We start from the raw sequence: 21,032 nt of genomic DNA on the forward strand, positions 1-21,032 counted from the left end.
GCTGCTGACAGCATCCTGACATGGAGTTCAGTAGCATCTGGAAGGCCAAAGACTTCCTCATCCTTGGTGTAGGGAGAGAATGATTGAACTGGACTCTAGATGGTTTGAGGTATATAACACCAAAGGGGTTTGGGTTCAACGGGGCAATTAAAATGGGCACAAGCCCCCAACCTAAAGTGTTTTGTGTATCTCCAAACACTTTAGTGAAGCATTTACACACGTCCCGCCCAAAATAAAACTCACACAGATTGGAATACTATAGGGAGGAAAGTTCAATACATTTTTTTAAATGACATTTTGGTATTGTATTTCCATGCTCTCCCATAAGCAACAATTATCTACTAGAATGTGAAATGGACTATTTTGTACAATTGGTTTTGTTGTTGTTTAGTTGTTTAGTCATGTCCAACTCTTTGTGACCCCATGGACCAGAGCATGCCAGGCACTCCTGTCTTCCACTGCCTCCCGCAGTTTGGTCAAACTCATGCTGGTAGGTTTGAGAACACTGTCCAACCATCTCGTCCTCTGTCATCCCCTTCTCCTTGTGCCCTCCATCTTTCCCAACATCAGGGTCTTTTCCAGGTAGTCTTCTCTTCTCATGAGTTGGCCAAAGTATTGGAGCTTCAGCTTCACGATCTGTCCTTCCAGGGAGCACTCAGGGATGATTTCCTTCAGAATGGATAGGCTTGATCTTCTTGCAGTCCATGGGACTCTCAAGAGTCTCCTCCAGCACCATAATTCAAAAGCATCAATATTTTGGCGATCAGCCTTCTTCATGGTCCAGCTCTCACTTCCATACATCACTACTGGGAAAACCATAGCATTAACTAAACGGACCTTTGTCAGCAAGGTGATGTCTCTGGTTTTCAAAATGCTGTCTAACTGATTAGAATCACTCAAATTTGATTTACAAAAATATTGGCTATCTTAGATTATTAAATAATCTCCTAACCATGATGGCTATGATGATGGCCTCCCACAGGCATTTGGTTGGCCACTGTAAGAACATGATGCTGGACTAAATGGGCCATTGGGTTGATCCAGCAGGCTAATATTTATGTAGGCTTTTGTACTTAGTACTTTTGCTTCACGTGCACTGAAAAATATATTACATGGTGAAATGTTGGTCCTCATGAATGCTGTCAAGAGGTACCACAGCTCAGTGGCATGCAAGAAGTCCCAGGTTCTGTCCCTGGCATCTGCATTTACAAGAGACCCAGAGAGTAGGTGATATAAAAAGTTCCTATCTGAAGCGCCAAAGAGGTCCTGCCGCTCAGAGTGGACAGGGCTAAATGAAAAAAATAGCTTGAGCTATGACTGCTTCCTATAACCAGATTGACCTAACAGATACCCACCAACATTTCTCTGATGAAAATAGGGACGTCCTATTCTATGCTAGTAATAATAATAATATAATAATAATAATAATAATTTTATTCATACCCCACCCATCTAACTGGGTTGCCCCAGCCACTCTGGGCAGCTTCCAACATATATAAAAACATAATAAAGCATCAAACATTTTTTAAAAAACTTCTTATTCAGGGCTGCCTTCAGATGTCTTCTAAAGGTTGCATAGTTACGTATCTCATTGGCTCAGGGGTCACATAACTCTATACCCTCTGATGAAAATAGAGACAGCCAAAGGAAAAGCAGGACATTCTGGGAACAAATTAGAAACCAATATGGCTTCTGTAATTCTTGGACTGTCCCCAGTGGCGTAGTGTGGGGGGTGCAGGGGGGGCTGTCCGCACCGGGCGCAACATCGGGGGGGGGCGCGCTCGCACTCGCAGCTCTCTGCCCCTACCTGGCTCACTCACTCTCTCTCACTGCAGTGCTGGCTGTGTGAATCCGATCCGAGCCGCTGGGTCGCCGCCCACTGTGGAGGGGGTGGGTGCCAGGCGTGCGGTGCGGAGAGAGAGCGAGGCACTATCTGGGGGAGGGACAGTGCAGCCCAGCGGAAGAGAACCACACCAGACCAGCCCAGGCAGCAGCAAGAAGAAGCTGGCAGCGGCGGCAGGTTAGGGGGCGCAAATTACTTGCCTTGCCCCGGGTTAGGGGGCGCAAATTACTTGCCTTGCCCCGGGTGCTGGCAACCCACGCTACGCCGCTGACTGTCCCTGAAAAATGGGACACTTGTAGGATCTGCTAACAAGTCCCTTTAACAGTAACAATGCAAGGTCTTCCACTTGTGTGACGGGCTATCCTTCCCTCTTCTTCCCACACTCCTTTCCCTCCAAATTGGCTTGATAGGAGACTCCCCACCCCCACCCCAGAACAGTGCAGTAGGGAGAGGCAGGATTGATTGTTCCCCATTTTATTCCTATTTTGCTCTCCATTTGTCTTCATGGCATGCACTGCAAATGTGATTTAATTTGAAGATAATTTTACTGGACCAAGAGAGAAAGTCATCGTTCTATTTTGCCAGCGTATTATACCGCCGATCCATTTTGGCATGAAGTGGGAATCCTCCCAGGGCGGCAGCAAGCAGGGACTCAAATATTCCTGGGAGTGACCTGTAAAGTAGGAAAGGGGATCCAAAAATTGTGATTTACATTGGAATGGGAAGGACTAGGAGTAAGCTAATGGCAATAATTTGAAGAGCTAATGAAAGCTAACAGCTCATTATCAGCTAATGATAGCCATTATAAAATATGCAAATGGAGTTAAAGGTCCTAACATGGTCTTAACCTTTGGACTTTGGATAGACTTGGCATTGTAAATTCATCCAGGCATGCAAGCTGTAAAATAAGTGAAAATTTGCACTCTTCTGGCATTTCAAAGTCGCTTCTTACCAGGAAAAAAACGTAAGAACGTAAGAAGAGAGCCCTTATTGAATCAGATCTAAGCCTCATCTCATCCAATGACTTCACTGAATAAGGACCCTTTTTGTCATTACTTTCATGTGCTGCTTGCAAAAGATAGTTGAGAGGATGCAGCTATGACCAAAAGACACATTTGTATTGAATGTGATTATGGCATTGTCAAAAATATGGTCTCAGTGATTAATTTGTCAGACTGCTAAAAACACATTAAATAAGAACCTGGGACCATAATGAGCAGAGATTGCCAACATCCAAGCTTGCGCATTATGGATTTTTTTGGGGGTGGGTTAGGATTTTCTTCCAATAAATTATTGATTGCCTGCTAACCGATTGCTTCTTGTTTTGCTGGAGACAAAATCCTTCAATATTTCTTAATAGCTTGTTGTTGTTGTTTTTATAAATCTGATGAACATATTTTCTTATTAGCATGGGATGAAAGACTGCCAGGAAATATACAGGGGTCATTATTAAACTGTGTAATCCTGATTGATTGGAAGGTTTCAGCCTTTCTGGGAAGCATAGCATCAGAGAGATTCATCTCATATTAGATCTTGTCTGCTCCATTAGACCGAGGGACCATTTTTAGCATTGGCTTTAGCAGTACAGAATTAGCTGAATGGCAGCTTCTTTCTCTGCTGCCTGGTAATGTTGTAAGTCTGTGATCATGGGAGAGGAGCCTATTACAGTGTGACTCCAGTTTCTGACAGGAGGAATACTGTGGAGAACATGGGGATGGACAGATTGCCAATTTATTCTCTCTGTCAGTTCATTCATAAGTCTGTCCCATGCCCACATTAAACGTTTGTATTTAAATATGTATTTTTTATATCTCAGTCTATGAATTTCCAAATGTACTTTGTGTGGCTAAATATTTTATGTATTTAGATATGTTAAATCTGTGTTTCTAAATGTATTATTTCCCAAAGGCTGCATTTTGGACACAGTGTAGTGGCTTGCTCATAGAAGTGCAAGAGCAGGGTGATAGTTAAGTTTCTAGTCTGTGTATTTGTCCAGGACAGAGCCTCATCTGTCCTGGAGAAATACATAGAGCTAGCAGTGTATTTGTCCAGGACAGATGATGTGGGGTGAAACACTCACCTCAGGTGGTGGAAGTGCAAGAGTTGGGAACCCACCATTTCCACACCTTGCAGAATACTTCCCCCATCTCACTGAGTTCAGCAAGACAGGGAACTTTCCAGTGAAATTGTGTGATGGGAGAGGGCACAGAAAGGGCAGAGGGCACCATGTTCCCACCTTGCAAATTGGGATGGGCCACTTCTGGTCAAGGATTTATGAATTAAGTTTCTTCATTTTAATATGCAGCCCAAATGAAATTCTCTTAGAAGAAACCAATGTGGGGACTTCCATCATGCGAATTCCACCATTACCGGGCAGCTTGAGAAAAGGCCATGGCTAGGAGTGGAGAGGAAATTGGATTCCATTTGCATTTAAGACCAAACATACCTAATTCACACTTCTCTGATTTTTGCACTGCAGTTCTGCAGCTAAGTAACGTGGACACAAATGCGCATATACTAGGCTAAAGTGGGCACAAAGACTCACACATCATAAATAAATGACATTAAAATACATTATATCAGGGGAAGTTGCTTTGGGAAAATGTGCATGTTAGGAGAAATTCACACTAAAATGTGGAATAATTTTTATGGGGGTGTCTTTTTAAAAATGGAAACTTTTGTCTGAAATGTGGAGAACTGAATTTAGGATTGAAAAAAATGAGAAGCTGAGATAAACCAAAGTTGACCAATTCCTCACCAGAGTATAGCAGCACTTAAACCAAACTCTGAATTCCACTAAAAGAATGATAAATTTTCAACAGAAGTAAAAAAGAAAATATATATATCAAGGACTGTTTGTATAACCTTAGTCCAAAATCATGCATTTAGACTACAGTCATATGCACACTTTCCTGAGAGTAAGCCCTAGTCCATACGTTGCATAAACACACACAGAATTGCAGTATCTACATTAGGTAGCTATGCCTGCATACAGAAGGACTGTAAACCTTTAATAACTTCTTTCACAGTAGTGTGGATTTTATTGCTTTTCGTTTTGTTTTTGCAAGGTGCCCTGGGACTCTTTTTAATATTTAAACATCCATACAGACCAAATACAGCATTTTTGTGATCCACAACTGAGTGTGAGTGTGTTTTGGAAGAAACTATGCAGAGAGCCAAAAATGGATTGGTGTTTTCCTTTGCAGTATTTTTGGATGCCAAAGAAACAAGCGGCTTTTAAGACAGATCGGCAGCTTGGCTTTTTGGCAATGGGAAAAGGTTTTGAAGGAAATGAATAACAGTGTTCTGCATTCATGTCCAGGAAGGTAGTTTCATACAGAGGGAACAGTAAGGATGAGTGGACAGAGTAACCTAAGACAGTAGGGAACCCAGTGCTTGAAGGGGTGTGTGGGATGGGATCGGAAATTATCATACTTAGAAGTATAGAATCATAGACCTGAAGAGTTGGAAGAGGCTGCAAGGGTTCCAATGAAGGAATCTCAACCTAAAGCATCCATGACAGATGGCCACCAAACCTCTACTTAAAAACCTCCAATGAAGGAGAGTCCACTACCTTCTGAGGGAGTCTGTCCCACTGTTGAACAGCTCTTACCATCAGAAAGGTCTTCCTCATGTTTAGTTGGAATTTCCTTTGCGTGTTAAAATCCCCAGGAGCTTCCCAATAAATAAAGACACAATTGACATGGAATTTAGTTTTAGGTTATTGGCATAATTTTGGCCGCAACTTTATTGATTAGTGCTTTGTTTAGGCATTGGTTCCTGACTAGCTGCACCTGCAAGGCAGCACTGACGACTGGGCCCCACCATATCGTCAGTACAGGTAAACACCGTGAAGGAGCAATACTCCAAAATCAGACTCAAGCTCACCCCAAATGCTCCCAGGGACTCTTGTGTGGCCCTACCCTCCAAAAGGGGTCAACAAAAGCATGGTGAATCCCTGGATTCCTTTAACAGAATACTTTGGAGGCTCCAGACCACCTTGAACCAATGCCGAAACGCCAAAGCTTACAAAGTTGTGACGATTTGCTACGTGGCAGGTGAAACCCAAGTGACATTGGCCAATCAGCCAAATGGGAAAATTCCTACCGGGCCCCTGCCCCAACAGCAGATGACCCACGATGGCATAGCAAGGTACTAGCAAGACCCTAAGTATAGGGAGGGTGTGCAGGTGATCCGATGCACAAGGTGAAAAGAGGAAGCTCAATGCAACGTGCATCAGAATATAAAGGTCCCTCGGTTAACACACAAAATTCCCCATTGGCCAGATTTGCCCAGCAACCGAGGGACCACCAATTGAGTTGTTGTGGCTATCCAATCACTCCCACCCACTCAAACAGTGAGGTCAGTCCTAATGAGCTCACAGCAATACGTGCCCTCTGTGAGGAGGACTCGATTTCTTGTGACTTGAAGCCATTGGCTCAGGGTCCTACTTGAAGCCATTGGCTCAGCATGCTACACGTCAGTGGCATTGTACAGGTTGGGATGAATCCACACCATATATTTAATGCACATTCAAAGCATATGACTTCCTGTAAACTTCCTGTAAAGCACATGCCTTCCTGGAAACTGTACTTTCCTCCTCCACACCCTTAAAATTTAGTCATGTGCTTGAAATATGTGTTGGATATGTTTTTAATGTTTCATGTGGATCTTGTTTCCGGTGTCTAATTAAAGCTTTTTTGCTTAGGTAAAATGACATTTTATCATGTCTGTTTGTTTTTAAAAATGTTTATTTTATCTATATTTAAATAATAGGGTAACTGAATCCCAGTTTAGATATACCGTATTTTTCTCTTGTGTGAAGAGGAAGAAAGCAGAACCAATCTCACTAGCTACACTTCCTCCCTTAAATCTATGCTGCTCCACACACCAGCAAGCAAACATCTGTAGCAAGGAGTACAGCTCCTTGTGCAATTAGAACCCTGCACATTGTCATGACCAGGAATTATGAGATGCACAGTAGATCCCGGGAGGAGGAGATCTTCCCTATGTGGATCCACTGGCATCAGCACCTGCCTCTCATCCCCTGGACTCCAAAGAGACACCTCTGTCATCAAACTCCAATGACTAGACTGCAGACTCCTCAGAAGATCAAGAAAGACCTCACCACAAGAAGAGTAACCACAGCCAGAACTTCAAATGACTGTGATAAGTGGGGAAGAAAGGTTCCAGGAAGAGGCTTGCATTTTGTATGTCCTTCAAACCAGAGTTATCTCTTGTTAGTCTGTGGGTTAGTCTACAGATGCATGCTCCTAAGCTGATGAGGGCATTATCTTCAGGAGACTTTCATATGTCCATGAACTAACACAGATCAAATACCATGGGGGGAATCATATGCACCATTTCACAGCACTACACTTTTCTGTGGAAGCTGGGGTCAAAGGTCAGAGTAGGTGAGCCAATGGGGAAGTAGATGAGAAAACATGCAGTTGTCTGTTGCTTCCTTTTCCCACACCACCCTCTCTACTCTAAAATGTGCTATGAGATCTGACAGAGGCTTAGATCCACTGCCAACAAGAGTGACAGAGGTAATTGATTGGTAACATCAAAGAAAGACCCTGTAGAGGAAGTGTGGGAGGCAAATGGATGAAGGATGGTGACCTTGGGAATTATATTTTGAACTAGAAAGAAACAGGCATGGCTTACGACTGGCCCAACAAGATTCCCATTATTCTGCCTCCTTGAGGGGACAAAAGGGTGGAGGTAGAGTCAGGCAAGTCAACAATACTCAACCAGCAGGCTACATTTGTGTTGGTGTGTCACAAGTCTGGCAAGCATGATTTGAACCCATCAGTTGGTTTTTTATTTGATTGTGATAATATCTGGAACCAGTCTGGCCGTTCCTCTGCTGAAACGTCTAGCAATTCATAAACTCAATGAAAATCCCTTTAGCACTACTTAGTTGAGTCAATCTGTGACTAGTACAGGAGTAAAGCTATTGATTCGACTTTAAAGCTCAGAGGGGGAAAGTCTTGTTAGAATGCTAATGGTATTTCAATAGGTCAGCAAATGGAGGGAAACTGTGGAAGGGAGACGTGTAATCCTCACAGCTTCCCCACCAATGGTTGGCCCATTAGCTTCAACCAGAGCATTCCTTTGGTGCTCTTTGATGATTGGACATGCATGTCAGTAACTTTTAACAATGGCAATTTGTTTCTAGGTTGAAAACTTCAAATCAATCAAATGTGCATGCAAATAGCTCTATTAAATCTAATCTGGATTGCAGAAAGAGGATGCTTAAGGAAATAATGAAAATTGAAGCTTCTCTTTAATTATCTCTATAAAGTCTTTTGCCATCAGCATAAAAATGCAGTTAATGCTTTTTGAGTAACAATCAACTATTTAAACAAAGACAGTAATTCTACAGTTCTTGTCCAATTTATGGCCACAGATCACAAAGGTACTTAAGCACACACCTCACAATGAGCAATAGCTACATTGACAGCCCCTGGAATGACTGCTTCCTTTAACTCTGGGCTTCTATGTTTCAATGTGATGTGCAGTCTCCTGCAGTAGTAATTGCTTTCCCCCTTCTTTCCATCCTCATCACAGAAAGCATTTTTTCCCCAGCTATTAGCGTGATGGACAATCTTCACAATTTGGAATGATGCAGTCATGGCTTATTTAGCTTGCAATCTCAGTAGGGACAGAGTGCCAGTTTGACAAAAAGCGATGCAGAATCACCTGATCTGCACCATCTCAACCAGTTCACGGATCAGATTAGGTTCTACTCTCGAATCTGCACTTTGATTGATCTCCATCTTATCATATTCATCTCATAAAATGTGTCTCCTCTGCATTGCTTTTTTAAAAAGTAATGAGCACGTGATCTGGGAACTTAAGTTTTAGGTGAAGCCGGCAACAGGAGTGGTGTAAGTCAAACTATATTTTAAAGGCTTGCTTTCCCTCAGACAGGCGTGGGCCAGATCAACCAGCAGCACCCTTGCTCCTCAGTGGAATTTGGATCTGTTGTAACTTTGTTTGGGCTTAATTTATGCCTGCTTTTTGCATGTGGAGACCCCGAGACCACCCCCTCGTTGATGAATAAGACACAAGGACACAGATATTAGGTTAATGTTATTGGGCAAATTTAGGCCACAACTTTATTGGTTACAGAATGTGAGCGGTATTGGCTTAGGCAATCGAGGAAGTGAGCCAAAAGGAAGCTCTCCAACTCTATTTAAATGGGGCCCGGCCATGCCCCCCCCCCCAGCCATCTGATTGGCTGGCAGGTGAATGACATGGCTGAGAACCTATGGGGGACACAGGACTTCGTCCCCGTGCCCCCAGAGGGAAGTGCGTGGCCACGTGGTCCACCACAACTCCTCCCCACTGGGAAGTGGAGTGGATTTCCAAGCCAGGTTCTTGTGTTCAGGATTGCTCCCTTAGAGTATAACAGATACCTAGGAAAGGTAAGGTAGAATCACTCTGGGTTCACCCTTGCAGCTGACCTGCCTTTACAGCACCAACAATACTTTGTCACCAATACCCATCATTGCTGTCTGTTCTGTTATAGAGAGAACTATGAGTGTACAGAAACAATTATTCACCCTGTGGTATGTACCTTCCACAGTTCTGTCGGCACCAGGTCCACTCACGTTTTGGGGTGGGCGGTGTTGCAGCCAGGCGTCAGGGCCCCTGCAGCGATCTGGTGCAGGGCGGGCGGAGTTTGACACACCTGCATCACTGTCCAGGCCGTGTTGCCGACACCCCGCCCAGGGGTGGCCCTGCTGCCCAATCAGCGCCGGTGGGAGGTGTGGCCGCAGGAATCTTAAACCACAGTGTGGTTGTGGAGCCTTCGCCTTGCACCCTTTGCCAGATCTCCCAACCCACCCACCCTCTTTTCATACTTTGCTCTGATATGACTTTGCTATGGGCAATTGACGGCCGCCATATTGTTGGGTTTTTCCCCACTTGGCAAATTGACACCAGCCATTTGGTTTTCGCCTACCTTGTAGCAATTGTCATAACTTTGTGAGGTTAGACATTGGGTAAGCCTTTGTTTGGATGGAGGGAAGGTTGTAGTCTCCGCCTGCCCTTCCTCAATAAGGGTACCCTGTTAAAGGGATCTAGGGGTGTGGATTCTGTCTGATGCCCAGACATGGGCTAGGGCCATGCCACAACCCCAACAGGGACCTCTCAGGATGACCCTATTTGATGTAAGTCATAGGGATCCCCCCTATTGGTGGTTTATCCTTAGATGGACTCCCTGCAGATGGGTGGGAGTCAAGACATAGCCTGGCTTCACCCAGTGCCTAAGCCAGTGTTTCCCAACCTTTTTTGGGCAAAGGCACACTTGTTTGATGAAAAAAATCTCGAGGCACACCACCATTACAGCCCTGTGACGTCAGCGCGCAGCGTCACGCCGGGAGGGATGCACGAAAGTGTAAGTTTCAATTTTTTTCCCTCCCCCTTGCCGGGGAACCTCCAAGCTTTGGGGGTGGGGGGGGGAGGAGGCAGCAAAGCGAGGCAGGAAGGAGACCGTGGCTTGGCTGGGTGAGCTTTGGCAGGGGCAGGGAATGAGAGCCACGAGGCGGGCGCTGCGGACGGAGGCGCTGCCCGCCGAGCTCGCAGGCAGCCAGGCAGGCAGACGGCGAGAGCCCCGCGCTGGGCGGCCTCTCCTCGCCGCCGCCACCCCGCCTCTCGCCACCCGACTCGCCCGCCTCCCTCCAGGCAACATCTCGCGGCACACCAGGCAACATCTCGCGGCACACTAGTGTGCCGTGGAACAGTGGTTGGGAAACACTGGCCTAAGCCAAACCACACACATCTGTAACCAATTAAGTTGTGGCCTATTTGAACCCATAAACCTAAATACTTGTGTCCGTGTATTTATTATCCACTAGGGAACTGCAGGTTACGGGGCCTTGGCACACAATGGATGTCATCTGCCAAATTGGATTTTTGTGCTGGACAGCTTTAAAATTTGAGACCCTCCCCCACACCCCCAAAAGGATTTCTCTAACTTTTTTTATAGAAAGCCAGAATTTGATTAAAGTTCAGGCTTGAGAACCAAGGGGTTATGGATCCTGCCCACTTACAGACTTTTTGCTATAGTTTTCTTGCAAGGGCATACTTTACTGTTGGGGCTAGTTAAAATTCACTTATTCCCTCACTTGTTTTATAAGCAATGTGTATGAAAATGGCATATGTGAGAGAGGTGACCCTAGGTAAGAGGAATGTTAACCATATTTCTGTGCTGGAAAACTACTGTGATTTTGTAGGTTGTAGCAATGTGATATTACTATTCATATAGCTAATTTTCCTTATGCTGCTGCAAAAATGAGATTTTGTAATATGAACCAATTTTAGAGTAAGATTTAGAATAAAATTACCTCTTTTCTAATTGGGAAGTGGAACAGAGATTTTAAGCATATAAGCTCTTGATTACTTGGCGAGGAGTGGCTATAAAGATCTTATTGGACCAATTCCTAATTTGTGTTCACTCCCCTGCAGTTGAAATCAGCCAGACCTTCAGTTTTTCAACCTCCTTTCAGCTTTGTTCTTTGAACATAGCTGTGATATTGGAGCCTATGTGTTTCATGTAATCCAATTGATATTGATTCATCATTAGTATAATTCAGCTGCCCAGATTCGGAAAGATGTGATAGGGCTTCTCCTCTTTATACCAAGGTTAGATTGTGGAGACCTGTTTCCTCCATAGGGTGAATCACCTTCTTATTGGTATCTGTGAAACCCAATAATAATAATAATTTTATTATTTATACCCTGCCCATCTTGACACTTCTTGAAAATATTGATTGGTTACATTTATATCCCCCCTTTTTCTCCAAGAAGCTCAAGGCAACATACATGGTTTTCCCCCTCATTTAATGCCCACAACAACTGTGAGGTAGCTTAGGCTAAGAGGCAGTGGTTGGCCTAAGGCAGGCATAGGCAAACTCAGTCCTCCAGATGTTTTGGGACTACAACTCCCACCATCCCTGACCACTGGTCCTGTTAGCTAGGGATGATGGGAGTTGTAGTCCCAAAGCATCTGGAGGGCCAAGTTTGCCTATGCCTGGCCTATGGTCACCCAATGTCAGGAGTCCAGGTTCCTGTGTTGATAACACAGTAAGCATAGCTAGTTAAAAGGATGGCTTTATTGCAAAAAACAAACAGGTAGCTCCGGACGGCTCTAACAAAGCCTCTGGCACCATTACTCAAGATGAGCCTTCTGAAGACTCCTTATGATGTTGACAGAAGATACTGAACTTATGAACCGTACGTCTTTTGTTTTGCTTCCTATCTTGCAACCCTCCCATTCACCGACTTCTCGGAATTAATGGATCGTCTCCCACCACTTCCTTTTCCGACAGGCTGTCTCTGAATTCTTTCGTGCCTATTTGTGCTTCTGGTGAGCTTTGACTGCGTTCTAGCCTGCTCTCAGCTACTGTCTTATCAGCTGGAATATCAAGGTCAAGAAGAGCTGAAGTCTGCAGCTACCGGCTCTCCCCTGCCTGACTAATATCAAAGATTCTCTGTTCCTGGCTGCTTGCTGCAGTCGGCTGCAAACCTTCGCTTGGAGCTGGCTCTTTCCTGACACCCAGTGAGCTTCACAGCCAAGTGGATATTTGAACCATGGTCTCCCAGGTCCTAGTCCAACACTCTGTCTGCTATGTCATGACTCTCCATGTAGCAGCTCCTGATGGATCACACTAGACTGATGGTGTTCATAGATGGAGCACCATCATAGCCATTTAGGCAAAATGCCCCAAGTATTGGTGAGCAAAACCACTTCAACCCCGGGGTGGAATATATAGAAGGCTATTTCAAAGTAAAGGGGACCCCTTAATAACTTCAAATGTATTTGTGGCTTGATGATGTAGATCAATGATATCATAATAATTTATTCCTTTATTTAAGACTATCTTGATACCGCTTAATATATATATAATATCTAAGTTGTGTATAGCACATTTTAAAAGCACAAATATCACAAAATAGACAATTAAACCATTGATACCAACTACTAAGAACAGCAATGAAAGGTACAGAAATGCAACAGAGCATTATAATGTACACAAGACAGTGTCTATTTTTAATAATCAAGGAAAGACGGGGGGAAAGATGTGCCTTCAGAAAGTTGACTGACGCAGGTAACAGAGACAGCATCATACTATGTAACGTTAAATACCACCAGGTGCTCAGGTGATCAGACCCAGAGAATGGCAAGATTGTAAACCTTAAATAGTTGGGCACAAAATTAAGCAAAATCAGTTGGCTCCTGCCAGAGATTGGGACAACCCCCCCCCCCCAAGTGTCCCAATTTTGATCAGCAGGATGTTGGAGGGTATGGAGGCAAATGAGAAATGGAGATGAACTAAAATGCACTGATGTACCCATCCCAAGCAGTGGGTTCCAAAAAGATGGCAGTGGCACATCTCACTAGGCCCAAGCCCAGTCCACATTTATGCATGCTAATGACATCATCAGCTGCACTGCTGCATCAGCAGAGGCTTAATGAAGAGGATCCAGGGAGGGGGATATAAAAGCCTGGTACAAAGGCAAGAGAGAGAAATAAACCCTTGTCCTTCATTAATTAAGCATAGCCCTTAATTAAGAGGAATGGAAGAAACTGCAGCATTAGCAACATTAGCAAGTAAGCCTCTGTATGCTTTCAAAGGTTTTACTATATAAAGTTCTGCATGATATTTTTATGTTATGACCTCTCCAATAAGGCAAAGGATCCCTGGATGGTTAAGTCTAGTCAAACTTGACTATGGGGTGCGGCGCTCATCTCGCTTCAGGCTGAGGGAGCCAGCATTTGTCCACAGACAGCTTTCTGGGTCATGTGGCCAGCATGACTAAACTGCTTCTGGCACAACAGTACGCCATGATGAGTGTCAGAAAGCACGGAAACACCATTTAACTTCCTGCCGCAGCGGCACCTATTTATCTATGTGTGCTGGTATGCTTTTGAACTGCTGGGTTGGCAGGAGCTGGGACAAGGCAACGGGAGCTCACCCCGGATTCGAACTGCCAACCTTCTGATCGGCAAGCCCAAGAGGCTTGGTGGCTTAGACCACAGTGCCGCCCACATCCCTCTCCAATAATGTGAGTCTGGCATACCATATATTTTACAATGCCCTAATAATAAAGTCCCCTGCCCTCTTTTAATGGAGAACACAGCATGGGTACAGCATTATTGGAGAGAAAGAGAATCATGAGGATGTCCTATGCACCTTGGTCAAAAGAAATATTAAAGGTGATGTGGTTTTCCAGAGTTTATTCTTATTGAATGCTCTGTGATTTTCTATCCTTTAAAAGACCGGTCATAGGGTATTCCCTTATACTGGAATTTATTGCCAGTTGTTCACCTGTTCTTTTCTTTGACAGGAAATATATTGCTTGCCACAGTCAGCAAATGTGTTAATGGCATAGTAAGACCTGGAATTGCACCAATGTTCCTGTCAATCAAGCAAACTGTTTGGGTTCTAGCTTAGTACCTTCAAGTCCTCCCTGCAAGTCAGCATCCTGACTTACCCTTCTTAGTACTTATATCAATTTGAATAATAAATCATAGTTGCTTTATGGTGATAGAACTGAAAGCTACTTTCTCATTTAAAAGCTTTCATCTTTATGATGTTCTATATAATGAATATCACAGCACACTAATGAGACTGCCGGCAACTCCAGAAGATGTATGGCTGTCTAACGTGGCTCCTTTTCGTCCCTGATAAAAGACAGCATGAATTTATCAGTTTCATAATTTCCCTTTACTGATATGGATATATAGATTAAAATTCATGGCTCTTTAAGAGAACTGTGAAGAATCCTTCTTGTTTAGTAATGTTCTTAGCATTCCAGGTACCTTTTATGTTTTCTCATTTAGAATGATATACTGCATTTTCCCTGTGGTTGGTATTTGTGTAAGTGCAGAAGAACCACATGTGCAAAAGTTATTTAATTTTTAAAAACAGCATTAAGTATTGAACTAGAGAATAAGGGACTTCATTTATTTTATTCACAGGATATTAATGTTCACCCTCGAAAAGCAATATTGAAAGTAATGGACTGAATTGCTAATGCATGTGCGCTTCAGATTCACCAGATCTTCCCAGAGGGATGGAGAAGAGGTCATTTTTTATGTTTCAGAGAGAGGGGGGGGGGAGAGATGTAGCAAGTCAATCAAGTCAGATAAAATACTTGGACAGTAAAAGTGCTGATGGACAACTAGGCTTTCACACAGGGAAACAGTGTCTTAGTTTTATGGAAAATGAAGAATGATGGTATGGATGTAAGATGCATAACTGCAAGTCCAAGTCCAAACACAATGAACTAGTTTTGAAAGGTATGAAAAGAATAACGGGCTTCACTCAAAGCAATGTTTGATGGTAAAACAGCCTATGTGTGCAACTACTTAAGCAGGAAGTATTTTATTTTATTTCACAAGACAAGATAAGACAGTATTGTAGATGATAAATTTTATTTAAAAAAAATAATTCATTACCTGCACTGATGATAGTTATTGTTTGGATGAAGGGGTTTTTATCCATTTCTGCAGTCAAACAAACAAACAAACAAACAAACAAACAAACAAACAGTAGCTGAACAGGGTTCCACACAGTCACAAAAACAAATTAACCGAAAAAGCCTCAAAAACAAAAACGCAAGATAAATAGCAAAAACAAAAGCGCCAAATTTAATCTGTTCTGGAAGTCTGTTTGACTTCTGAAATGTTCGAAAAACAAGGCTCAGCTTCTGATTGGTGCAGAAACAATAGCCGTCAGCCACATTGGATGTTTGGCTTCTGAAAAACGTTTGAAAACCAGAACACTTACTTCCGTGTTTTCAGTGTTTTGGAACCAAGGCGTTTGAGTACCAAGGCATTTGAGAATCAAGATGCCACTGTACTCCTTTAGATGGAGACTTGGCACCTTCCTGTCCTGCACAGCAAAACTCACAGCAAAGTCCACATCTAGGCTGCAGGTTCAAATGTAGTTCCATGCACAACACATAGTCCAGCAGTAACTAGGAGGTAGGAATCACACAGCAGAAATTTTGAGCAGCAGACAGACGTTGCTGGTCTAGCCCTCCTTATATAGCCAAGACAATCACATCCTGGCCAGATACCAGTTACAGGTTCAGCAGCTACCATGGAGATCTGGCCAGGTGGAAGCAATCGGCACTTACATTTTTCCTGGGCAAGAATAAACCTTCTTCAACATGGTGAACCTGCAAGCAACCAAGGAACAGATTCACAATGGTGTTGTGATGTTGAGCCAGAGTATCCAAAGGATGATGACCTTAGTCTAGTCAATTAACTCTTGCACTTCCACCTGTACGTCAAACAAGCTCACCTGAAAAAGAAAATTTCAGCCCCCAAGGTGTGTAACAAATAAAATTCCAGGATTATTATTTTTTTTGGGGGGGGGACCCAGATTGCTCCTGTGTTTAATGGTTACAAACTGTACTGGCATGATATCAATTTCCAGAGTAACAATTTCCAAGATCGGTTGTCTGCACTAAGCATTCTCTGCACAGAAAATGATAACCTGTGACTTAACTGATTTTAATGATATACTTGATAGTTTTGCATCCAAAAGTGCTTGAAAGAAATTGTTCCGACTTCGTGCATGACATAATGTCATAACAAAGATATGATTCCCCTATATGTGTCTTCAATAATTCCATACTTTTGCAAATATAGTAAAGGTTATAAATTTATAAACCATTTTTTATCAGTCCTAAAATTTCAGCAATGTTCTACTTTTGTTGAGTAGATAAAGAAAAGAAGAAAGTTTTTTATCTCACGGTCAGGTGCTATTAAGTTTGGGCCTCCCATTGTCTCCCAGCCCAGAGCCTCCAGTTGTTTTAATCTGGTCCTGCATGTACGCTCCCCATCTCTTTCCGTTTTATTTAACGTATATGTGACTCTCGCCTAAATTATAAGCTAAGAACAACAGCTTTAGAATGCAATTTATCCTCCATACACCAATGGATTCTAAAATGCCACAGGCTATGCACGCTAAATGTAAAGGCTAAGCTATAATTGCCACTCTCCCCCTCTCTTTAAGATTAACATTATTATTTATTTATAGTGCAATATACCAGCACTGTCATTCACCTTCTGACTGTGCTACTGCAGTTGGGGCGGGAAACTGGATTGTATAGCTTCCAATAAAATTGACTAACTAGTTTCGGGCTGAAATCCTCTTACTCATGAGTAAATCTCACTGCAATCAATAGAACCTGCTGCACAGATGCATTTAGGGTTGTTATTTATATGGAATAATTCCCCATATGCAAATTGTCTTATATACACGTCTCATGTTGCTACAGTCTAACCAAAGGGGCTTTGCAATAAGAAATTTCTTTTTCTCTCAGCCGCACAGTTTATATATATCAAGGGTGATGATATTGGAGTGTCAGGGACTAGGCAGAGGAGGAATGGTGGAGACCGCCTTCCCATCCTGACCCTTCCAGGGAGGAGGAAGAAAGTACTGATTTACAACAAGGGGTTAAGGAAGGTTGCAGCTTGGAGGCAGATGAGGGGGGAAGTTGGGAAATCATGAGAAAGACAGACAACACCTGGCTGAGGTGTTATCATTAGAAATCATTCCAGACCCTCCATCTCCCAGAACCCGGTGAGCCTTAAAAGTAGGAGAGGAAAGAGCTCAAAGACAGAAGGCACCCATAGAAGTGACAAATGAGGAAGTGGGAGAGATGGGGAGTGGAGATTTACTTGGGACACCACCGTCATCCAAGAGGTTGGGTTCTATAGCCTCTCTCTGTAAAGATTGAAATTAAAAAGGACTATGAAACGTTTCCTTGTCTTTATACTTTCCTGGGCAATTAGCCAGGATCTGCTGACAGCACCCTGACAGCAGGGAGCAGAGAGCAATTGCCATTCAAATTACACACCTTCCAACTTTTCTTGAGAAAGGAAATGTGGTTGTATGAATCCGTCCCAAAGTCGCACACAAAGTTGATTATTTGATGTATACAGAGCTGTGAATGTATATCTATTGGCCTCAACTTGATGGGTTACAAACTGGCAAACCAATCTAAAACTTTTTCCCAGTAGTAAAAGTTAATATATCCCCCAAATAAAACTATTCATCACCTGTTATGGAGATCCATCTTGACAGGGCTGAGATGCAGTCTGACTGTTAACTGTTTCTGGCTTTACCAAGACTTAAAGCATATCCTCTTTGTGACATCACACATGACATCAGAATGACATGTTTGCATTCAACCTAGACTATCTCCATGCCAACAGCAATGGCCAGTAAACTTCTGCAACCAAGTAACCATCAACCTCACTACCCAGTTCTTATCGAGACTATTGGATGTTTAATTTTTGCTCTCATAATCAAAGCCTGGAGAAGAGCTGTGTATATTCTGAAAACATGCTTCCACTGTTAAAGAAAACTAATTGTTAAGGACTGGGCAGAGGAGGAATGGTGGAGACCTCCTCCCCATCCTGACACTTCCAGGGAGGAGGAAGAGGAAGACAGTATAGATTTACAACAGGGGGTTGAGGGAGGTAGCAGCTCAGAGGCAGTTGAGGTGAAAAGTTGGGAAATCATGGATGAGCCAGAACAACACCCAGCTGACACATTGTCATTAGAAAGCATTCCAGCCCCTCCATCGCTCAGAACCTGGCCTCAAAAGTAGGAGAGCAAAGAGCTCAAAGGCAGAGAGCACCCTTGGAAGAGACGAATGAAGAAGTGGGAGAGATAGGGGGTGGAGATTCACTTGGGACACCACCATTATCCAAGAGGCTGGGTTCTACAGCCTCTCTCTGTAAAGATTGAAATGAAAAAGAAACCTTTCCTTGTCTTTATACTTTCCTGGGCAACCAGCCGGGAGCTGCTGACAGCATCCTGACATGGAGTTGAGTAGCATCTGGAAGGCCAAAGACTTCCTCATCCTTGGTGTAGGGAGAGAATGATTGAACTGGACTCTAGATGGTTTGAGGTATATAACATCAAAGGGGTTTGGGTTCAACGGGGCAATTAAAATGGGCACAAGCCCCCAACCTAAAGTGTTTTGTGTATCTCCAAACACTTTAGTGAAGCATGTACACACGTCCTGCCCAAAATAAAACTCACACAGATTGGAATACTATAGGGGGGAAAGTTCAATACGTTTAAAAAAATGACATTTTGGTACTAATGGTATTTCCATGCTCTCCCACTCTATCTACTAGAATGTGAAATGGACTATTTTGTACAATTGGTTTTAGTAGCATTAATATAATAGCAATGCATATCTGCCCCCTTGAACCTTAATAACATTCATATCTAGCAATATATATCTGCACCCTTGATCCTTTGCCAGCAGGCTCATAAATCGGGAAGAAAAAGTGACCCAAATAAGGTATCCAATAAATCTACAATGAACGTGAAGGACATAAAACCAATGCTGTGAAAGAGCGCAATCACTTTTACCAACGCTTTAGAATCTACAGAGGGGGAAAGAGTGTGTGTCTTCCTGAATTGGTGTTAGCTATTTTTACATCTTACTGTTATTGTGTGATTGAGTTGATTGCAGGTCATACCCTTATAAGCTGTAATTTGACTTCAGTGTTCTCCTGACAATTAATGGATGTGCAGAAATAGTCCTGGTCCTCTAAAGATGATACCATTTCTCTCTACTTGCTTGGAAAATCTGCCCACGCCAGGTTGGAAGAGCATCCCTTGGTCTACAGAGATGACCAGATCAAACCTACTTCCATGTGCACTCTGAGCCCATAAGGCAGGAATCGGAAATCTTGTGCCCTCCAGATGTTGCCATCATCAACTGCCATCATTACTGGCCATTGGCCATTCTGGTTGGGGTTGATGGGAAAGATGCTCTTTAACAATTTAAGGTTCACAAGTTCCCCATCTTTACCTTAGGAAAACCAGTCAACTCTCATGTCAAATGTTTTGCACTATTTTAAACCCCCCATAAACCTCCACTTGGATTTAATTTCATTCATTTATTTGAATCCTGGTTTTCAATCCCAACAGTTCTCAAAACAAGGAAAATTTAAATTTATACAGTACAGGTAAAATCATAGGACTCTGAAGAAGAAAACGGATGATGGACACACAAACTGAAATCTGAGCTGACTTAAAAAAAAAAGAACACATTGTAAAAATACAATCTGCAAAGGAAGACACTGCCTACGTAAAAGGGGCAAGCTTCTGTTAGGAAGCTGATTCTAAAACTGAAGGGGGAACCCTCCAAAAAGTCATCTTGGGGCAGCATTCTAATGGATGGTGGAATTTCCAAACAGTTTTCATTCCCATTTAGGAAGTTATGTAAGGAAGGAGACACTGTCCCTGGTATCTTGTGCCTAGACCATAAAGAGCTTTTGAATTGAGTACCAACACCTTGAATTTAGAAACCAATCAGCAACCACCAGAACTCATGAAGAGCAGATGGCATGTGTTTTATCTGCAGCTAATGTGAGATATTAAATCAGTCTGCCTTGTTGTTTTTTTTACTAGCTGCAGTTTCCAAAATGCCTTCAAACAGAGTGCATTAGAAAGACTCGAAACTTGAGCAGTGTGGGACATGTGGTCCTCCAGATCTTGCTGGACCAATTTTCCAGAATAAACAGAGTTGAAGTCCAGTAACATCTGGAGGGATGCAAGTTCTCCATCACTGCTCTAGCATGCACTTTTGTGTTTAGGGCCTTCTTTTACAGCAGGAGTGGGAAACCTGTGGCATTTAAACAATGACTTCCTCAATGCTTTTTTTCTAAAAAAATGTTTAGGGGTACTCTCATTTTCCTACGCCTATTGAAATACTGCTCCTCAGTATTAAATCCACAAAATGTTTAGGGGTATGTGTCTCCCTGCATCCTCCCAGAAAAAAGCACTGGACTTACTTATAAATGCTGTTTCCAGCCTCTAGCTCCCTGTTTCTGGCTCCCTGCTTGTGGAACGCTCTCCCCAATGAGGCTTGCCTGGTGCCTTCATTACCTATCTTTAGGCACTAGGCAAAAACATTCCTCTTCTCCCAAGCCTTCAGTTAATTAAACAGTCTATGGCCTTTTAAGCTGTGTGTGGGGAGGGTTTATTGCTTTTGTTTGTTGTTGTTGTTTAGTCGTTTAGTCGTGTCCGACTCTTCATGACCCCATGGACTAGACCACGCCAGGCACTCCTGTCTTCCACTGCCTCCCGCAGTTTGGTCAAACTCATGCTGGTAGCTTCGAGAACACTGTCCA

At 43.2% G+C, this 21,032-nt stretch overlaps 1 long non-coding RNA gene across 1 annotated transcript; it reads right to left on the reverse strand.

Moving 5' to 3' along the window:
* Positions 1-2,301: 2,301 nt before the first annotated feature.
* Positions 2,302-18,030, reverse strand: LOC310714397. Its single transcript, XR_014529701.1, has 3 exons — positions 17,934-18,030; positions 16,001-16,042; positions 2,302-2,516 (listed from the first exon to the last, which is right to left on the reverse strand). It is a non-coding gene; the product is annotated as an uncharacterized lncRNA (long non-coding RNA).
* Between the last annotated feature and the right edge of the window lie 3,002 nt (positions 18,031-21,032).

Source organism: Podarcis liolepis, assembly GCF_965112155.1.
Source record: "Podarcis liolepis genome assembly, chromosome: 8".
NCBI lineage: Eukaryota > Metazoa > Chordata > Lepidosauria > Squamata > Lacertidae > Podarcis > Podarcis liolepis.